We start from the raw sequence: 20,824 nt of genomic DNA, 5'->3' as shown, positions 1-20,824 counted from the left end.
CAGGTTGTGTGGGGTTTGCAGCTGTGGGGTCTTGAGGTGACAGGACCCAGAACCAGCGGCTGGTGATGGCTGGTGAGTGCTGTGGAGAGACTGGTCAAGTCTGGTTACTAGGGTTGCCTGGTAAAGGCCGAGGGAACAAAATGTAACTTAGGGAGGGGGTCATTTTGCAAGGCCGATTGCAACCCCTCGTCTATTTGTTCACTCCCCAATCTCAGGGAATCAGGGCCTCATTCTGTCTGACTGCTTCCTGCTGAAACACGACACAGCTGGGGCAGCAGGAGGGTTGAAAGTTGGGCCTGGGACTGAAAGCACTCACGAGTCTCACACGCCTTGTGTGTTTGTTAGCAGGCTTAGTTCAAAGTATCTTAAGATCACTTAATGGCTTAGAAGATCAGGCTGGCTTCATTCTTTGGTCAGGTTCAGAGGGGGAAAATTTACCCCAGTATGCTGAGCCCACAGTTTCACTCCTGTAGCTTGACTAAGGACGGAACACTTCAAAGGGACCAACCCATGTAGCTGCAACCGATCTTCAGGGTGCTGGTTCCTCCAGGTCGTATGCAGCACTCAGTCTCCTGGCTTCAGTGAACGGAGAAGAACGGAAGCCTCTTGGAAGCCAGCTTAGAGATACAGTTAGCACATCACCTGGCTTCTTTACATAAGAATGAGCCTTCATTTCTAGGGGCAGAACATTCTTGGGCCATACCTGACCGGAGGCCTGCAGGAATGGTCTCCCATATGGAATTTCAAAGGGGCTAAGTGCCAACCTGCCTCTGGGGCCACCTGAATTCTCAACACAGCAAGGGACAGTACTTTATCCAAATCTAAGCTGGTTTCTTGCTTCACACTCATGACATCAAAAATCTAGTGATATCTTATTAAAATCTGAAGTATCTGAGTTTGCATCCCAGTGATTGAAAGGCTCCCGCTACAGGAAGAGCCGCTCTGATCTCTCCATCTGCAGCCAAAATCAGCCAAAACACACTCATCTCAGGAGACTCAGATGCAGTCAGAAATTTATACTAAAGCCTAATTGCTTTTATAACCAAGAGACAGTTAACTTTTTCTCCATGTTCAAATGTAGTTTTCGTGAAATTTCTATGTTCTTCCTTATCTGTTACTGAAGCTTTAGTATTCAGTACTTCTGCCCTGCTTGTCCTAAGTTCCTCTTTAAGTTTTTCTTCCTGTAGGTCTGTTTCACAGCTTCTCTGCTCACATTCCACCACGTTATCTTCCCGCCATTCCTCTAGTGAGCAGCAAAGAGGATTCTGGCAGAAAGTAGACCTTGGATACTCCTAAAGTGTGGCCCTTAGATTTTGAACAAACAAGTCTTGCTGGGTTCAAGGTTTCTGAACCAGCAGAGTCAGGGTATCATAAGGAGACACAAATTCAAAGAAGTCCATGTTCCAAAAAGACTGAAACTAGGGGTTGAAGGCCCTCCTTAGCTTGAAGTTTCAAAGGGTACTGCCTCAGCTGGGGGGGATCTCAGTTTTAAGGGAGCCCACATGAGCCCTTCCAGGTCATCCAGCAGCAGGGTTGACTTGATCGACAACTTTGCTGGGCAGAGGTTGAGACACAGCCCAGGGAGTGAGCAGAGCTGCTTGCAAGGTACAGACGTGTTCTGGAGGCTGAAAGGTCACTTCAGCCTGTAATTTGGAAGATTTCAACCCAGTAATGAGAGAGGCCACTCCGGAAATAATTTCTGATCACCAGTATTCAATTTTAAAAAATCAGCCAATCTGTCACCCACTTTAAATGTCAGGTCAGCTTGTACCCCAGGCTCCTGATGGGAGATGTTCTCTGGGGAGCCCTAGGGTCCCATTAGTCTCTCTTTTCCCCATCTAGCCCAGCCAGGTACAGGGCAGCCTTCCCACTGCCCTCTGCTCCAGCTCAGTAGTCCTTCTTCCAAGGACCTTACTCTTTCAGGGCTGCTGCCCAAAGTTCAGCTGCTGTTTCATTTCATGCACTTTTCCCTATGTTGTTCTTTAGTCTGAAAAATCTCACAGGCTACTTCAACCAGGTGAGCTGTTGGCAAGGTTAAGCGTCTTTCAATTTCTGTAACTTTTGCTGGCTCTCAGACACACTTTCACCAATAAAGGTCATGTTAATCAGCCGTGAGATTTCAGGGTTCCTTAGGTCTACATCTGTATGTTTCTGTTAATAAAATTCGTTCAACCAAATTGGGTACCCTTGTTGGTACAGGAGGGAAAGATCATATCCCCAGGTTTTTTAGGACTGGCCTCAGAGAAGGAAGAGAAGTCAAAGACTTAATTTAGACAAATATGTTAAATGACTTACTATTCTGAATAATGTAACATCTTTTCTGAGTTATATAAATATAGAACTTTTAAAACACATGCTGCTTAACAATGTTAACTAATTAGGTCTTTCTAAAATACCAGCATCCCAAAGTAAAATTTATTGACATTACATCACCCATTAGGAGGTCCTGAGTAATCCTCAACATCAACTCTTAGCACTTCAAGTCATGATCAAGATCAAGCTATTTTAAAATCTAAATGGTTTCAAAACATTTGATCAAAATAGAATGACAGGTTATTGCAAAATGATAGCAATTCAGTTGACCAAAAGTGATAATCAAAGACTTTAAAGGCAATACAGAAAGTGACATGGATATAAAAACCTTAACTTATTAAATCTCAGTTTTCCCAAATAATTAGAAACCTAATAAGGACAACATAAAAATTATCTAGATAAAACAAAATCATTGTTTCTTAGGCCAGTTACAAAAAGGTAAAGAAAAACGTTCTGCACTTGAATTACTCCAACATAAGAGTGTGTCCAGGATCCTGAGTGGACAGTATAAAGGAAACAAGCAACTGGAAACCAGTACCTTGAACAGGGGAATACATGACTCTAAACTATTTTGTAATTTTGAGAAAAAAATGTTATTCATGATCATTTATCTCATTTGAATTTACCTGATTTATTTTAACAGTTTGCTTATATTGCTTATGAAAACTCACATCTTGGACAAAGCTAGTTATCATTTCAAGTTGTTTTCCTGTTAACCATTTTTATAACTTTGATATAACCAATGTGATTAGTTGTGCCTTTAACATTACTCAGTGTCTAAAAAAATTCAATATCTAAACACATCTTCATAAACAAGATTGGGGGAAAGAATTTCAAATCACAGACCAGGAAACGATTACAAAAATGGGTTTAATTTTAAACTTAAAAAAAAAAAAACCTACTGAGGAAACAAACATAAGTATTCAAGTAAATTCAAAACATTTTTCAACTTATATGTACCAAGACCAAAGGGACAACTGAAGTCTCCAATTTGATTTAATCTCATGTTGCTACATCTTCTACGTGGCTTTAAATCCCTAGCAGTGTTGTTAGTATCACATGATAGAAAGAAAGAGTCAGAGACGGATTGTGTGTGTACTTCCCACAGATACTGAAGTCAATGGAAGAAACTGCATCTACAGCTAGGATTAAAGAGACCAAAGCCAAAATATCTTCATAAAACTTTAACCATAGGTTTCTGGTTTTATGCTGTCATTTACTTGGGATTTTATTTATTCTAATATACTGACACTTATTTTTGTTTAGGAATGCCTACATTTTTTAACTAAGTAAAAACATTAAAATTAAACACATGTGGAAGCGTATTTTTGTTGATAACTCAGAAGATTTAAGCTACTATCCTTTGACCTTTGCTTAAGGCACCTTAAAACACCTAGTAGAGGCAAACATAAAACTGACCAGTAAACCCAGGCAAAAATGTGTGCCGACAAATTAAGACAATTTTATTCTAAATTTTTTTTAAAAACAGCTTATTTACCAAAGATTACTAAATTTGCATAAACTTGAAAAGCATTTGGGTTTATTTACTTAATTTATGAGTGCCCCTTTATAAGCCAAATTGTTACCATGTACACATAACACATAATATAATATATGTACATATACAAAACACATCTAAGCACACACGGTTTCAACAGATTTATCTCAGAACACTAGCCGTGACACCCTCTGAAGTGCCACATACATCTGTAAACACTGTGTTTCCGTCCTCCTCCCCCTGCCCACAGCAGGCGTTTCAGTCGGAGCCAGGCTGCCTCCACGGACAGGGTGTCTCTCAGTCTCCTAGGCCCGAGGGCAGAGATGTCTTCTAGTCCCCCAGACTTTAGGACAGAGGTGTCTTTTAACCTTTTAGACCTTAGAACCTATCACAAGAAACTGCCATCAGATGTGTCTTTCAACGTCCCAGACCTTAAACTATGCTTATAGTGCCATCAACAGCAAATGTGAAGTAGGGAGGTGGGGGGGGGAGGGGATGGAGGTATGACTACATGGTGAGTGCCAGGCGCACTGTCTGGAGAATGGACACGCCTGAGGCTCTGACTCAGGGGGATGGGCGGGACACGGACAATGTATATAACCTGAGCTTTTGTACCCCCATGAAGAGCTGAAATTAAAAAAAAAAAAAAAGAAAATAGAGATAAAGAGCTTCACAGGCTCCACATTTACATGCCACACACCAGTGCAGATGAACACTCAGTAGAAACAGAGGTTTCCAACAAATGGACCGCAGTTCAACCTCAGAAGCTCTGGGAGTGCCAAATCAAGACAGATTAGTTTCCACTCTCACAAACAGTCGAGGGTTTATCCAATCCCAACAGGAATTCCCCTCTGAATTCACCTAATTGAGAGGGGCATCCCCAACTGTGTAGTACCTTCAAACAGCACTCACCTGTCTGGGTACAAAAGCCAAAATTCAGAGATCCCTTCTTAGGCAATCAGGGATGCGTTTGAATCTGGTGATGGCCAAGCTGGTCAGAGAAATTGAAACTAACCTCCAGCAAAGACATGGCCGGGGCAGCTGTTAGGAGGCTTTTGGAATGTTCCCCACTCTGCAGTCATCGAGCCACAAGCAACACAATCCTTGACAAGCCCCCAAAATTGTTACCGAACCCACAAAGGCGTCCAGCCTAGGTCCAGTCACCCAATGCACAAAGAGCCAATTAATGAGACAGGATTGCTAACAAAGAAATTTTTTTTTTTTTTTTTTTTTGAGACAGAGTCTCACTTTGTTGCTGGGGCTAGAGTGAGTGCCGTGGCATCAGCCTAGCTCACAGCAACCTCAAACTCCTGGGCTTAAGCGATCCTACTGCCTCAGCCTCCCGAGTAGCTGGGACTACAGGCATGCGCCACCATGCCTGGCTAATTTTTTCTATATATATTTTTAGTTGTCCAGATAATTTTTATTTCTATTTTTAGTAGAGATGGGGTCTCACTCAGTCTGGTCTCGAACTCCTGACCTCGAGCGATCCACCCGCCTCGGCCTCCCAGAGGGCTAGGATTACAGGCGTGAGTCACCGCGCCCAGCCAAACAAAGAAATTTCAATGCAAAAGACATTAGTCTCAAATCCATCTCCCTGACCAACTAAGGGCAAGGAGTGAGCTGTGGAATGCAGGTCAAGTTGTTTCGGATTTGAAGGGTCTTCAAGTGTCTAATTCAAGAGTCAGATGTTGGTGATGGCTGGTGAGTCCCCTGGAGAGGCTACTTAACTCTGGTTGTTAGGCTTGACTGATAAATTCTGAGAGAGCAAAAAATCACTTAGGGAGGGGGTCATTTTGCAAGGCCAATTACAATTATTTAATGGGTACAATGCACATTATTCAGGTGATGGATACACTAAAAGCCCAGGCTTCACCATTGTACAATAAATCCATATAACAAAATTGCACATTACCCCATAAATTTATACAAATAAAAAATAAATAAATAAAATTTAACAAAAGAAGTGCTAGGCTTGTGTATCAATTTCCTAAGGCTGCCATATCAAAGTGCCACAAACTAGATGGCCTAAAATAACAGAAATGTATTGTCTCACAGTTCCTTAGGTTAGAAGTCTGAAATGAAGGTGTCAGCGGGGCCATATTCCCTCTGAAACACATGTAGGGATCCCTCCTTGTCTCCCAGCGTCTGGCAGTTTGCCAGTGGCATTTGGCGTTCCTTGGCTTGCAGCTGCATAACTCCATTCTCTGCCTTTATTGCCATATGGTGCTCTCCCTGTAGGCCTCTGTCTTCACATAGACGTCTTCTTATTCAAACACCAGTCATACTGGATTACGGGTCCACCCTACTCCATGACTTCATTTTAATGAATTACATCTGCAACGACCCTGCTTTTAAATATGTTCACATTCAGAGGCACTAGCCGGTAGGACTTCAATGGATTTTTTTTAGTAGGGAGACACAATCCAATCCACAGCAATTTGTATTCAGCAAACCACAAAATATTTTTGAATAAAATTAAAGAAGATCTAAATAAAATTTTTAAAAATCTCATGGTCATGGATTTTAAGATTTAACATTGTTAAGATGTTTATACTTCCCAAATTGATCTAAAAAAATAATGTAATCCTTACCAAAATTAACTGTTTTTCTTTTCTTTTTTCTTTTTTTTTTTTTTTTACAGAAATTGACAAGCAGATTGTAAAATTCCTGTGGAAATGCAAGAGACCTAGAATAGCTGAAATGATACTGGAAAAGTAAAACAAATTTGGAGGACTCATATTTCCTGATTTCGAAACTCACTAAAATGATATAGTAATTAGATAGCGTGCTACTAACATAAAGATAGACATAGACCAACGTAGAACTGAGAGTTGAGAAATACACTTTTACATTTAAATTCATTTAATTTTCATCAGTGTGGCTGACAATTCAATAAATAGTAGTATTTTTATCAAATGGCCCTAGAATTTCCTATATCCACAAAAAGAATTAAATTGGATCCTTATTTTACACCAAATAAAAATGAACTGAAAATGGATTAAATGGAATAGCTACAATTATAACACTTAGAGAAAAATATAAGAATAAATCTCCATGCTTTAAGGCTAGGCAACATTTTCTTAGCTATGCCACCAAAATCAGAAGCAAAAAAATTAAAAATGGTTAATTAGATTTCATTAAAATTTAAAAAAAAAAGATTTTGTTCTCCAGTGGTCACATCGAGAAAGTACAAAAAACAACCTATAAAATAAGAGAAAATATTTTCCAATTTCATTTCTGATAATGGCCTAATATCCAGAATGTATACAAAATTCTTTTAACTCAACAACAAAATGACAATCCAAATTTAAAAATAAAAAGGATTAAATAGTTCTCCAGAAAAAGGTTTACAAATGAATCATATAAAAACAAAAAGATGCTTAACATCACTAATCATAATTGAAATGAAAATCAAAACCACATTGAGATACTACTTAATACCCACTAATATGGCCATCATCAAAAACCAGATGTGGAGAAACCGGAACACTCCCACATTGCTAGGGTGATGTGAAATGGCAGGATCACTTTGGAAACCATTGGCAGGACCTCAAAATCTTCAGCCTGCAGTTCTCATATGACCCAGGCCTTCCTATTCCATGATGAATGACAGCATATCCACAAAATATATTTACAAAAAAGTTCATGGTAATATTATACATAATAGTCACAAAAGGAAAACAATGTACAATGACCATTAACTGATGAATGGGCAAACAAAATGTGGTATACCCTTACAATGGAATATTTTTTGTCAATAAAAAAGAATGAAGTACTGAGAAATGTTATGACATGGATGAACCTTAAAAATATTAAACTAAAGAAAAGTCACAAAAGAACACCTGTTGTATGATTTTATTTATAAAAAATGTCAAGAATAGGCTAATCCATAGACACATAAATAAATTAGTAGTTTCCAGAGGCTAGGGAGAGGGATGAATGGAGAATGACTGTTTGCTTTCTTGTGATTAAAGTATTCTAAAATTAGAGATTATTGATAGTTTCACAACCCTGGGAGTATACTAAACATCACTGAATCGTAGACTTCAAAAGATGAACTTTATGCTTTATGATATATGAATTAAATTCCAATAAAGCTGTTTAAAAATTATGTATATATATATATATATATATATATATATATATATATATATGGAGAGAGAGAGAGAGAGAGAGAGAGGAGGGTGGGGAGAGAGGGAGGCAATCCAGGATAGTTGGCTCTAAGCCTCCAATATTTCCCAATCAGTAATACATGAACTGATTCAATATCTCCTTTGTCATCTCTTGAAAGTAATTCCAGCCATTTCTTTATCTACAACACTACTCCCACCACCCCTCAATACATCCACACTGTGAGCTAAACTGCATTAATCTGATGACTACTCTGACATTCTAAATCCATGTTACCTTTTTCAAGCAATTTTTCGAACACCAAAACTATTAAGTTCCCATCAGGTGAAGAACACGATACTCTAGAAATTCTCATTGTCAGTGGGGGGTTTGTATGAGGCAGTTGAAGCAATCAGAAAAGTTTATGAGTCATATTCCTGCCTCTAAGAAGTGACATTTAAATTCTTGTTTTAGTCCTCTTAGCTCACTATAATATGGACTCAGTAAAGAAGATGAAGTTATTGTCACTGTTATTTGGATATTCCCAAATCTCTAATGTCTGCATTGGCCATACTTCTGAGTTAAAGATAATTATTTAGCTAACTCCTCCTGGAGACAACACAGCTCATCTCTTCTCTTCCAAATGTGCTTCCTTCCAGGTAGCTCCCTTTTGAATGAAGGATGTCATCATTCATCCAGTTGCCCAAGTCAGAACCCTAAGCATTATTTTTGAATGCTTCTTCTCACTTACTTAGATTCTACGTCCAACAAAGCCCCACATTCCGTGCACTTGACCATCTAAGGATATTTTACATCTCTCCAATTCTCTCCTTACTCATCACTGCCATCCTTGCTCAAGCCATTATCTTTTCACACCTAGATTCCTGAACTAACTCTTAAACTGTTTCCAACTTTGTCCCATAAAATCATTTTTATACTGTTGCCAAATGTTCCTTCTCATCAGAGCAATTCTCAGTGGCTTTCCTTGTTCAAGGTAACACATTTTTAACCTGGTTATTGAATAACCTGCCCTGTCTTTCTTTCCAGCCTCAATTCTCTTAACTTCTCCAGCTCCATATGGCTGACCAACCAGCCCTTTTTTAAATTCTTTTTTTTTCTTTTTCTTTTTTTTTTATTTCAGCTCATCATGGAGGTACCAAAGCTCAGGTTATATACATTGTCCATGTCTCGCCCATCCCCCTGAGTCAGAGCCTCAAGTGTGTCCATTCCCCAGACAGTGCGCCTGGCACTCATCTTGTAGTCTTACCTCCATCCCCTCCCCCCTCCCCCCACCTCCCCAAGTCAGCACCTTCAAGCATGACCATTCCCCAGACGGTGCGCAATGCACTCATCATGTAGGCATACACCCATCCCCTCCCCCTACACCCCGTCTCAGTCTGATATCCAATTGGTACCCTTCCCTGATGTGCATTTAGGTGATGATCAGGGAAACCAATTTTCTGGTGAGTACATGTGATGCTTGTTTTTCCATTCTTGGGATACTTCACTTAATATAATGGGTTCCAGCTCTCTCCAGGAGAACCAAAGAGATGTCGTATCATCGTTATTTCTTATAGCTGAGTAATACTCCATGGTATGGGCTGTAATCCTCCCATCATTCCCAGTTGCCTGTAATTAGGCTCACTTTTTTCCATGTTAGTTTTGACTGCTTCTATGGCCCTGAGCTAGCTACTACTGAATGTTCAGATTCACTAAGATGATACTGCCTCTAGGACTGTTTCCCTGTCCTCCCCTAACTTGGTGGAGCAGCCTTACTGCAAACCCCTTGAGGCTGTGCAGTGATGATGTGTTCAGTTTTCTCTGTCCCCCTGCACAGTGTCATCTCTGGAAAAGCAGGAATCATTCCTGTTTCATGACAGCTTGCTTTGAAAAAAATTCTGGTGCTCAGCAATTATTTTTGAATGAATGAATGGAATATGATCTGAAAGATGACTTCCAGATTTTCCATAAACTTTGAAAAACACCTGAATGGGCTTGTTTCTCTGTTCCTCTCTGTCTTGTAATGAGGAAGCCCATGTCATGAGGTTCTGTAGTGCTAGAAGGTGTGGGGCAGAGATGAAAACAGATGTTTTAGTTTTTCCAGTGTGATTAAGTTCGTTAGCATATCTGAATTGCAATTTCCTAAGCATGGTGACACATAAGGTCTCTTTGAGGAGAAAAAGAAATGTGGCACATAGAAGACAGTTGTCTGGAAAGTATCCAGCCATGTAAACTGTTCTCCTTGTAGTGACAATAGCTGCATAGTTTCCGGACAGCCCCTTATAATGTGTATACACACACACACACACACACACACACACACGTGCCATGGATTACTACTTAGACATAAAAAAAGAAAGAAAGAAATGTCTTTTGCCAAAACTTGGATGGAATTGGAGGCCATTATCAAAATGAAATATCTCATGATCAAAAAACCAAATGCGACATGTACTCATCTGTAAGTGGGAGCTAAACGGTGGGTCCACAGGGTCACACCGAGCGGGGTAATGGACTTTGGAGACTCAGAGAGGGGAGGGTGGAAAGGCGATAAGGAGTCGAAAGTTACCTGGCGCGAGCAATGCACACTATTGGGGAGACCGGTACGCTAAAAGACCCAACTTCACCACTGTACAATTTATCCTTGTAACAAAAACCCACGTGTACCCCCTATTAAAATAAAAAAAATAATAATAATATGTCTTGTTAAGGGAGAGAGATTTGAAAACCAAAAACAATAAATCAGTAACAAGGAAATGTCGTCTGCGAAGCGCGGGCTCGTTTGGCGGTCCGCGCCTTTCTCGTCTTTTCTGCCTTCTCCCCACACGGTCAGTCTTGAGAAAGGGCATCTCCGAGCTTTCTCCTAACTCCTAACTCATTCTCTTTTTCACCCTCATAAGAAATCAAGTCCTTTTCACTAATTCTGAGCAAGAGTTAGGGAAATAAACATACCAGTGTATTCTGTTATTTTTAAAATTCTTTGTTTTATAGATTTGATAGTGTCTATTTTTCTTAGAAAATATATTTTACTGTATTTTTTATTGAAAACAATGGATAATGTACCATGCCAGATAATTCTATTTGACCCCATTTTTCTATCCTTTCTGTGTTCAAGGGCTTGGAAGCAGTTCCAAAGGGAGGGAAAAATGAATCATCGCCTTTCTGTACATGCATTTTGGATTGTCAAATTGGATTTGAAAATAGCCTCATATTGTTTTACTTCACAATAGCTAAAGCATGAATTTCTATCAGCATCATGACCTTTTTTGGTTCCCCTGGTACTCTTGCTTTAGTCTAAGGGCTGTCTGTCCTTGGGCTTGAATAGGGGCAAGAGCAAGTTAATCAAAGACCATGTGTCCTACTATGTTCTGCATATAAGACATCAAGCCTAGTTGTAAAGGTCAAGGCTGAATGGGAGTGGAGACTGTGGACCTAGGACTAGCCTTGGGCCCTTTGAAAGAGAAGGGCCTGGATCTTACTCAAGGCTACAGCAGCTTTCTCCTTCTATTGCTATGGAAACCTTTCCCTCGTATTTCTATCAAACATCCAGGCCAGTGTATAACACAGCAGAAAAGCCACGGAGCGGAGTGCAGTCAGGAGTTTGGAATCATCTTTCAAAATACACACCCAAGTCGTTCAAATCTGTTTGCAAACACACAAGGCAGATTTCTTAACCACTTTGTGTAAGCAGTCGCATCATTAGCAAGGCAGGAATGATAAGAATAGCACTTCCTTCCTAGGACGTTGAGTGATTTATTGTAGGTAGGTAAAGTCTTCTAGAACACTGGCTGGTACGAAGTCACAGTGAGCGCTAGCTATTGCCATCAGGTTTCACCTTCCAACAATGTCAAGCCAGACAAATGAGTGAATGGGCCCATGGGGGCAGCAAGGGACGGCCAGAGCAGCAGGGCGTGCGGCTGTGTGCTAAGATGGAGGGCAGACATGCTTTATTTCAAAATAAACAAGCAACCCAGCAAATCCTCACTGAGCCTCCAGGCTTAGGTTTACAGAAACCAACTGTCATCCACACTGCATTTGGAGGTTTAACCTATAATTTATTACATCTAACCTACATACACTGTCACAAGAGATAAGACAGTAAGTCATATTTCATCACGTACTTCTCTGGTGACTCAGCAAAACAAAAATTTAAAGAAAACATTTAGAATTGTGATAGTTACTGAGAATTGGATTACTTGGAGAATTTCTCCCTCTCTGTCCCTGTCTCTTCCTCCACACCCCGCATTTCTTTTCTGGAGCAAAGATTGGCTTACTCAGAATGTGGTCTTCTACCCAGGGATGGGGAGGTTTGTTGGACACACACGTATTTTCTGGCACTTGTCAGAGGACGGTGCTGAGTGGAAATGCAGCTGTGGCAGGTGAGTTCAGCTCATAGATGGAAGCCGGGATGCGTCTTGTTGGGAGAAGGGCCTTGGCTGAGCCTGGACATTTCATTTTCCTTTTTCTCCTTTTGAAGACTTAGAGTTTTTGTTTAATATTTCTGACTTTATATAAAATGTTACAGTACAGCAGAAAGTGTGTGGACTTTAAAATGAGAGAGAACTAGGGTCAAATTCAAGGTCTGGTACTTACCTGGGCAAATTATATAACCTCCCCAAGCATCAATGGAGACAATGTGTAATCTTAAGGATTACTTTAAGGATTAGATGCATCATATGCTAAGGTCTGTAGCACTGTGTGTGTAGGATGAGGTGCAAACGTGAGCTTCCTCCTCCTCGGTCCCCGGACTCAGGGACTCGTGAGCTGGGCCTGTGTGCATGCTATCTGTGCTGCTCAGTGGCACCTGCCCAGTCCCTTCCCTTCACCTCATGGATATTGCTACGGAGATGGTCATATCTCAGGGCTATGGATCCTGTTTCAGGATCCCGGGACCCACGATGGCATTTGAAGTTAGGAAATGATATGCACAAACATTTATGACTGATGATATGTCTTTCAGACAGTGATAAGTCTATTTGCGCTTTATAACTTATTCAATGTTATTTGCATGTAATTTGATAAGGTATTTCCACATATTGGAAACTGTGATTCATATGCAAAGTCTGTGGTTGATGGTATGTCAAAAATTATTACAAATTTCTATAGTTAAAAAAATCTAAAACTCCACCTCAGAGTGCTAGGTCTGAAAGAGATCTTTGAGATTCCTTTAACCCATCTTTTTACATTCGCAGACCATAAAGTACAGACCCTGAGGGGCTGGGGAGTTATCATCATAAGAGGCCCTGGACCCACACAGGCTGAAAGTTTATTGCATTGCAATATCACTCCTGCCTATTGTAATATTTTCACAACAAATAATGCACTTATTGCAAGTGTATGTAGATATTTATGTGATTAATAAAAGCAGAAACACACGGATGAGGTTTTTTTTGTGAAAATCTCCATCAGTGGTTTCTAACTAAATAAACTCATGGCGGTTGTGTTGACAAGGGAGGGTCTGTAAGATGCTTTGCTGTGTTATATAACTAATAGTTATCATATTGGCTGGAAATCACATGCCTTAGCTAAGACCCTCCATTTCCCAGGAGGAAACTGAGGAGTTTAGAAAATATGTCTTCACACACTGTCCAACGTCCTCTCCACACCTAGCTTGAATTTTTAAATTAAAATTTTAATGTTGAGATAATATTAAATTGGCATGTGGTTGTGAAAGGGTATGTAATGATCCTGTGTACCTTTTACCCATTTTCCCTGGCTAACATTTTCAAATGACAGTACAATAAAACAACCCAGATACTGACACTGATAGAATCAACTAATCATTTGCAGAGCCACAGTTTTACTTATATTCATGTGTATGTACGTGTGTGTGTGTTTAGTGCTGTGCAATTTTATAACAGGTATAGATTCTTGTGCACATCACCTGAGTCAAGATACAAAGCAGTCATCACCACAAGGATCCCTGCTGTCGTGCCTTTATAATCATACCACCCTCTCTTATCCCTCCCACCTGCCTTCCCTACCCCTGGCAAGCAATAAGATGTTCTCTGTTTTCCATAACTTTTTTATTTAAAGAATGTTATATAAATGTAGTCATACAAGGTATAGGCTTTTGGCTTTTGGGATTTCATTTTTCACTCAGTTATCATTCCCTCAATATTCATCCAAATTGCTGCATGTCTCGATAGTTCATTCCTTTATATTTCTAAGTAGTGTTCGGTAGTATGTAGGTACCACAATTTATTTAGCCATTCATCCATTAAAAGATATTTGGGTTGTTTCTACTTTTTCATTGTTATGAATAAAGCTGCTATAAACGTGCAATTCAATTTTTTGTGTGAATATAAGTTTTCATTTTACTGGGATAAATGTTCAAGTTTGTGATTGCTGGATTGTATGGTCATTGCATGTTTACCTTAGTGTAGTTTAGTTTTTGTTTTGAATTTATTGAGATATTATCCACATAGTATATATTCGCTCATTTTTAGCATACAGTTCAATGTTTTTTAGTATACCAATGGAGTTGTGTATCCATCAACATAATCAAATTTAGAACATTTTCATTACCTTCCGCAAAGAAACGCTGTATCTCTAAACATTACCCTCTAGTCCCTCCAAAAATTCTGCAAGCCTTAGGCAACCACTAATCTGCTTCCTGTTCTCTATAGATGTGCCTATTGTAAGTGTTTTATATAAATGGAATCATATAATATGTGGCATTTTGTGATTTGCTTCTTTCACTTAACATGATGTTTTCCAGGTTCATCCATTTTGTAGCATGTATCAAGATTATTAAAGTGCTGAATAACATTTCACTATGACTATACCACATTTTATTTATGCATTTATCAGTAGATGGGCAGTTGGGTTATTTGTACTTTTTGGCTACCATGAATAATAATTTTCTTAGTATTTGTGTACAAGTTTTTGTATGCACACAAATTTTCATTACTTTTAAGTATATACCTAGAGGTAAAATTGCTGGATCATATAGTAACTCTATATTTAACCATTTGAGAAACTGCCTGATGGTTTTCCAAAGCAGATGCACCATTTTACATTCCTACCAGCAGTAAGTGAGGTTCCAATTTCTCCCCATCTTTGCCAACATTTGTAATTTTGTCTTATTGATTATAGACATTTTAGTGGGTGTGAAGTGGCAACTCATTGTGGTTTTGATTTACATTTTTCTGATGGCTAATGATGGTGAGTGAGTATATTTTCATGTGCTTGTAGATCTTATGTATATATTCTTTGGAGAAATAGCTATACAGATCATTTGCCCATTTTTAAAATTTGGGTCATTTGCTTACTTGTCATTGAGTAGTAAGTAGTTGAGTAGTTCTTTATATATTCTAGATGCAAGTGCCTTATGTAAATGGTTTGTAATTTTTTTATGTTATGGGCCATCTTTCACTTTCTTTATAATGTCCTTTGAAGTGCAAAAGTTTTAATTTTGATAAAGTCCAGTTTATTTTGTCTTTTGTTCCTTGTGCTTTTTGTATTATATCTAAGAAACCATTGCTTTATCCTAAATCACAAGGATTTACACCTATATTTTATTCTGATTTTATTATTTCAGTTCTTACATTTAGATCTTTGGTTAATTTTGAATTAAAAATTTTAGATGGTGTGAGGTAGGGAGATTTCTGGTCTTTTTTTTTTTTTTTTTTTTTTGGTCATCAGAGAGGCATGTACTCAGAACTTCCAAGAGTATACTAAATAGAAGTTGTGAGAAGGGTGGGGAATCTGCGGCCGTATGGCCCTCCAGATCCCCAAGTTCAGCCCCTTGACCAAATCCAAACTTCCCAGAATAAATCCCTTTATTAGAAGGATTTGTTCTGTAAGATTTGGGTTCGGTCAAAAGGCCACACTCTAGGATCCAGAAGGCCACATGTGGCCCCAAGGCCTCAGGTTCCCCACCCAATGCATTGATATGATCATATGATTTTTCTTCCTTAACCTGTTGATATGGTTGATTACACTGATTGGCCTTTGCATGTCCAAGTAGCCATACCTGGAATAAACCCCACTTAGAGTGTACAATTATTTTTATATACTGCTGAATGCAGTTGGCTAATGTTCTGTTGAAACCTTTTGGGTTTAAGACAAAGATTTGAATGTATTTTTTTGTCTTTGTTCTGTCTTTGGTTTTGCTGTCTGGGTAATGCTGGCCTTAAAAATCAGTTAGGAAATGATCTGTCTTTTTTAATTTTATGAAAAAGATTGTGTAAAATTGTTGTTAATTCTTCTGTAAATATTTGATAGAATTCAAAAGTAAAACCATTTGGGCCTAAAGAGTTTTTTGGGGGCAGATTTCAATCATGACTTCAACTTATTTAATGATTATAGAACTATGTAGATTAATTTTTCTTTTTGGTTGAGTTTTTACAGTTTATAGTTTTCAAAGAATTGGTCCATTTCTCCTCATTTTCTTCAAATTCCTGAGCATAAAGTTGTTTACAATGTAACATTATTACCTTTTTATTAGCTCCAGAATTTGTGGTAATAAACCCTATTTCATTCCTGATATTGATCATTTATATCTTCTATTTATTCTTGTTAGTTGTGCCAATGGTTTATTAATTTTATTGATTCTCCTAGGAAACCAGCTTTTTGTTTCATTGATTTTTTTCATTGTTTTCCAGATTTCAATTTCAATTATTTCAATTATTTCTGTTCTTATCCTTTTATTTCATTTCTTCCACTTGATTTCATTCTTTTTTTTTTCTCATAGTTTGTAAGGTAATAACTTAGATTATTGATTTGAGATTGTTCTATGTTTCTATTGTAAGCATCTGGTGGTTTAAGTTTCTGTCTCATCACTGCTTTGGCTGAATTCATATTAATTCAGTTTTATGTACTTTTAATTTTCTTTTAGATTTCCTTTATCATCACTAATTATTTTGCAATATATTGTTTAATTTTCACGTTTTAGTGATTTTCTTGTTGCCTTGTTATTGTTGATATCTAGCTTGATTCCATAATTGTCAGAGTATTTCAATTCTTTCAAACGGGTTGAAATTTTTTTCATGGCCCTGGATGCAGGATCTCTTGGTAAATGTTTCATGCCTATTTGAAAAAAAATCGTGTATTCTACTATTATTGGGTATAATATCTTAAATACATTCATTAGATCTAGTTGGTTGATTGCATTCATATCTTCTCCATCCTTGCTAATTTTTAGTTTAGCAGTTATTACAGATATCCGAGAGTAAGGTGTTGGAATTTCCAACTCTAGATATGGATATGTCTATTTTTCCTTTCAACTGTATTGGTTTTTGCATTATATGTAATATTTTATGGCTCTGTTGTTTGGTGCATACACATTTAAGATTGTTATGTCTTCCTGCTAGATTGATGCTTTTATCATTATGGATTGTTATTTTTTGCCTCTAGCAAGTTTTTTCTTTTGAAATTTATTGTATCTAATACTAATGCTTCACTTCTGTTTTATTAATATTTGCATGCTAAGTCTTTTTCTGTTTTTTTACTGTCAATCTACTTGTGTTTTGAAATTTGAAGTGAGTTTCTTGAACTCCTGACCTCAAGCGATCTTCCCACCTCGGCCTCCCAGAGTGCTAGGATTATAGGCATGAGCCACAGTGCCCGGCCATGAAGTCAGTTTCTTATAGTTAGACAAATCTGATTAATCTTCATAGGGTTTATTGTTGTTGTTGTTGTTGTTCAGCATTAAACTTTGAGAACTTTGAAAGGTGATTTGCCCACAAACAATGGTTTAATGCATACATTTACATATCATAAATGTGAATGAGGTTTGCACTGCACACATTTTAAACATTCTATATATTGTTTATTTTGTTTGCATGTATAATATGTATATATTTACCTTAAATTTTGTCTACTTGCATGGTGAATCCAGTTAAAGATAAGGAAACTAGTGATTAAATATATTAAAGGACTTATTTAACCAGAGACATGTTAATGTCTAATGACTGCAGACTTAGATTCAATCCTGCCGTCAAAGTAGCTAAATTTACAAGGTGATATAAAATAATGCACTGGTATTAAGCCCCATAGTGACATCAGAGTAGATTTTTGCTTCTTCAGGGAAAAGATTGTCAGATTGTCTTCCAAGAGGCATCAAGGTGAAGCATTATTAAAATTGTGAATATATCAAAGTCTGCAGTCAGTACCTCAGATCTGTAATGTTAGATACCCAATTTTATTAGCAAACTGAGAGTAGATAAACTTTTTAGAGGTTGGCCCACAGTAATCAAACTTGAGAGATGGATTCATAAAAGCAGCAAATGAAAATATTTAGAATTTCTAAAGTATCCAGAGCACTCATATTTGCATTGCCATACAGTTGTGTATTTTACAAGGAGAATTCACTGTCATGTGCCTCATATCAGAAGACAAATGAGGAGAATTGCGAAAAGAAGAAAATGGAACTGAATTAGATGATTCAAGTGTTAACTGTCATCAGGCCACAGATTAAGAACATGTTGCTGGTAGGGCTGGGGGTTGGGATGCTGCTGACCAGGGAAATCACAGTGTTGGCCCATCTCCACTGAAAGGGCGTGGCCAGTATTGACTGCCGTCTCTCCCTGTGCCCCCACCTGTATGGCCACACCACTCTGACCAACACATTCTTTATGTGGAAATAGTTTCCGCCAGATTATATTATAGTTGTGTAGCCTGTTTTTCCTTGAAGCCATCACTTCTCTTACTTTTAAGTTTAAATATGTAATGACTTAATAGTTTGATAGTAACAAAATCAATCTCATTTTCATGTAGTCAGGGTAAAATTCATTGTGGATTCAAAATGCTGAGAACATATGCCAAGGTTGTTGTAGATGCCAGTGACCTCCACGTTTGCATATCTCATGCCCCATCCTCTTGCTGAGGTTGGGAATATGCCCACTCTAGTTTAGACTAGTTGGGTGCAAATCCCATCTGTAGAAACTTCCTAATCGTATAACTCTGGGAAATTTAGTCACTTTCCTATGACTCTGTCTTCTCATCTGTTAAATGGGGATGATGATGGTACCAACTAAGCATAAGGTTATTATGAAGGTTAAATGTGATAGTACACATGAAGCAATTTAGGCAGTGCTTGGCACAATTTGAGCACTCAGTAGATGTTAGCTATTTGTAATAATTTCTCAGCATTACCAAGTGTTAACATGACTAAAACATAAGCTTTGATTCTTGTATTCATCCTTAGAGATAGTTTAGCCTTAGTCTTTAGGAATGGCATCAATTCAGTTTCTTAGACCCACAGATTAGTCACCGTAATTGATGTCCCTTTTCCTCTTTACCGTCATCCTCTCCACCAGGAAGTTCTTCCTCTCTCTCCAGATCACAATTCAACCTGCCTCCATCTCCCCTCTGTGGCTCCCATGGCGTCCAAGACCAATCATCCCCTAGGTGGACCTCTGCCTTCTCCTCCTAACTGCCTGTCCTGTTCTTACCCTCGCCACTTCCACCACACCACAATCCCTCATCCTCAAGTTGGAAAAAGTCACCTCTTATATCCAGAAGTCTGCTCTCACCTTCAATGCTTATCGCCACAAACTTCGATCGCAGCCTATGTGGCCATCCGTGATCTGGCCTGGGCCACACCTCGGGCCTCGTCTCTTCCCGGTGCCTGTCTCTGGCTCTTGAGCACATCCGGCTCATCTTTATGTCAGGGCCACGGCTCACTCTGTGTCTTCTGCCCGCAACACTATGGCCAGGCCTTCACATGTTGGCTTCTTCTAATCAGTCTTGTTTCAGTTCAGTTGTCGGCCTCTCAGGGAGGAGACGCTGACGATGGCATCTAGAATACCCTACAGCCCTAGATGCTCTCATCCACATCACTGTGTTTTATTGTCTTCAGGGCTGTCCCAAATTTCATGCAGTGTCTGGCATTTATTATTTATTTCCCTCTCACTGATATGTTAAAATATGGATCCCTTTATAATCTTCATGCTTAGGTCAGGGCTAGCACATAGTGATTTTTCAAAAAATGTTTGCAGAATAGACAAAATCAAAAATAGATATAAAGCAATAAAGTGAGTAATTAAATATAAACATGAAAATTCCAAAAGATTTAGGTTTTAGGTTACTAGCCTTCAAACATTTATTAAAATATCATGATTCAATAAAATTATCAAACTTGCACATTGGCTGGTGATTTTCAAATAAAACAATTGAATTGTATTGACTATCTAATAAAATGTCATGAATTAAAACTGTATTTCTGTAATTAAAAAATGCCTTTCATTAATGCCAGGAAGAAGTTGATATAAAGCCTTACACTTTTAATCTTAGTTTTGTTTAACTGTTCACAGAGTAAAAACAATTGGCAATTGTAATTTTATTATACATAACAAAAATCCAGAGGCAAACAAATGAACAAATAAAAACATGAATAAATACATTGAAGAAGTGAAATGGCATTTTAATTTAAAATTCAATTTACTAAAACTGAGTTGCTAGACATTTCTCTGGTTATGACCTAACAAAAATAACAGGTTCTAATTATATACTACCCTTAAGAAAAAATATATGACTCTATCATGTTTTTCTTTTATTGCATCTTAAAGGATACTATAAAATACTTTTAAAAATCTTGTCTCAGGAAATATTATAGACATATTCAGAATCACTGCAGGACATTGGACCATTGAGTAAATAGACTGTTATGCATTTTCATATATGTACCCTGGTAGTCTAATAATGTGTGTGCTAACGTGCTTAAACATGCTGTTTGATCAATATGGAAGGTACTTTCAGAGGAAGGAGTACATTTGGACAGATGAAACACATATATGCACTGTAAATCTACTGACTTCCTATTCAAGGTAGAGATGTCTCCCTAGGATGCTTTGACTAGAGGAATAGGTCTATAGAACCCAGCTTCTCATGATCCTTTCTCAGCTTAAAATAATTCCAATGTCATAATGATTCTATGTTTTCTTGGATTTTTCCCTA

This window comes from Lemur catta, chromosome 9, assembly GCF_020740605.2.
Source record: "Lemur catta isolate mLemCat1 chromosome 9, mLemCat1.pri, whole genome shotgun sequence".
Classification (NCBI taxonomy): Eukaryota; Metazoa; Chordata; class Mammalia; order Primates; family Lemuridae; genus Lemur; species Lemur catta.
Note: the sequence above shows the minus strand (reverse complement) of the source record.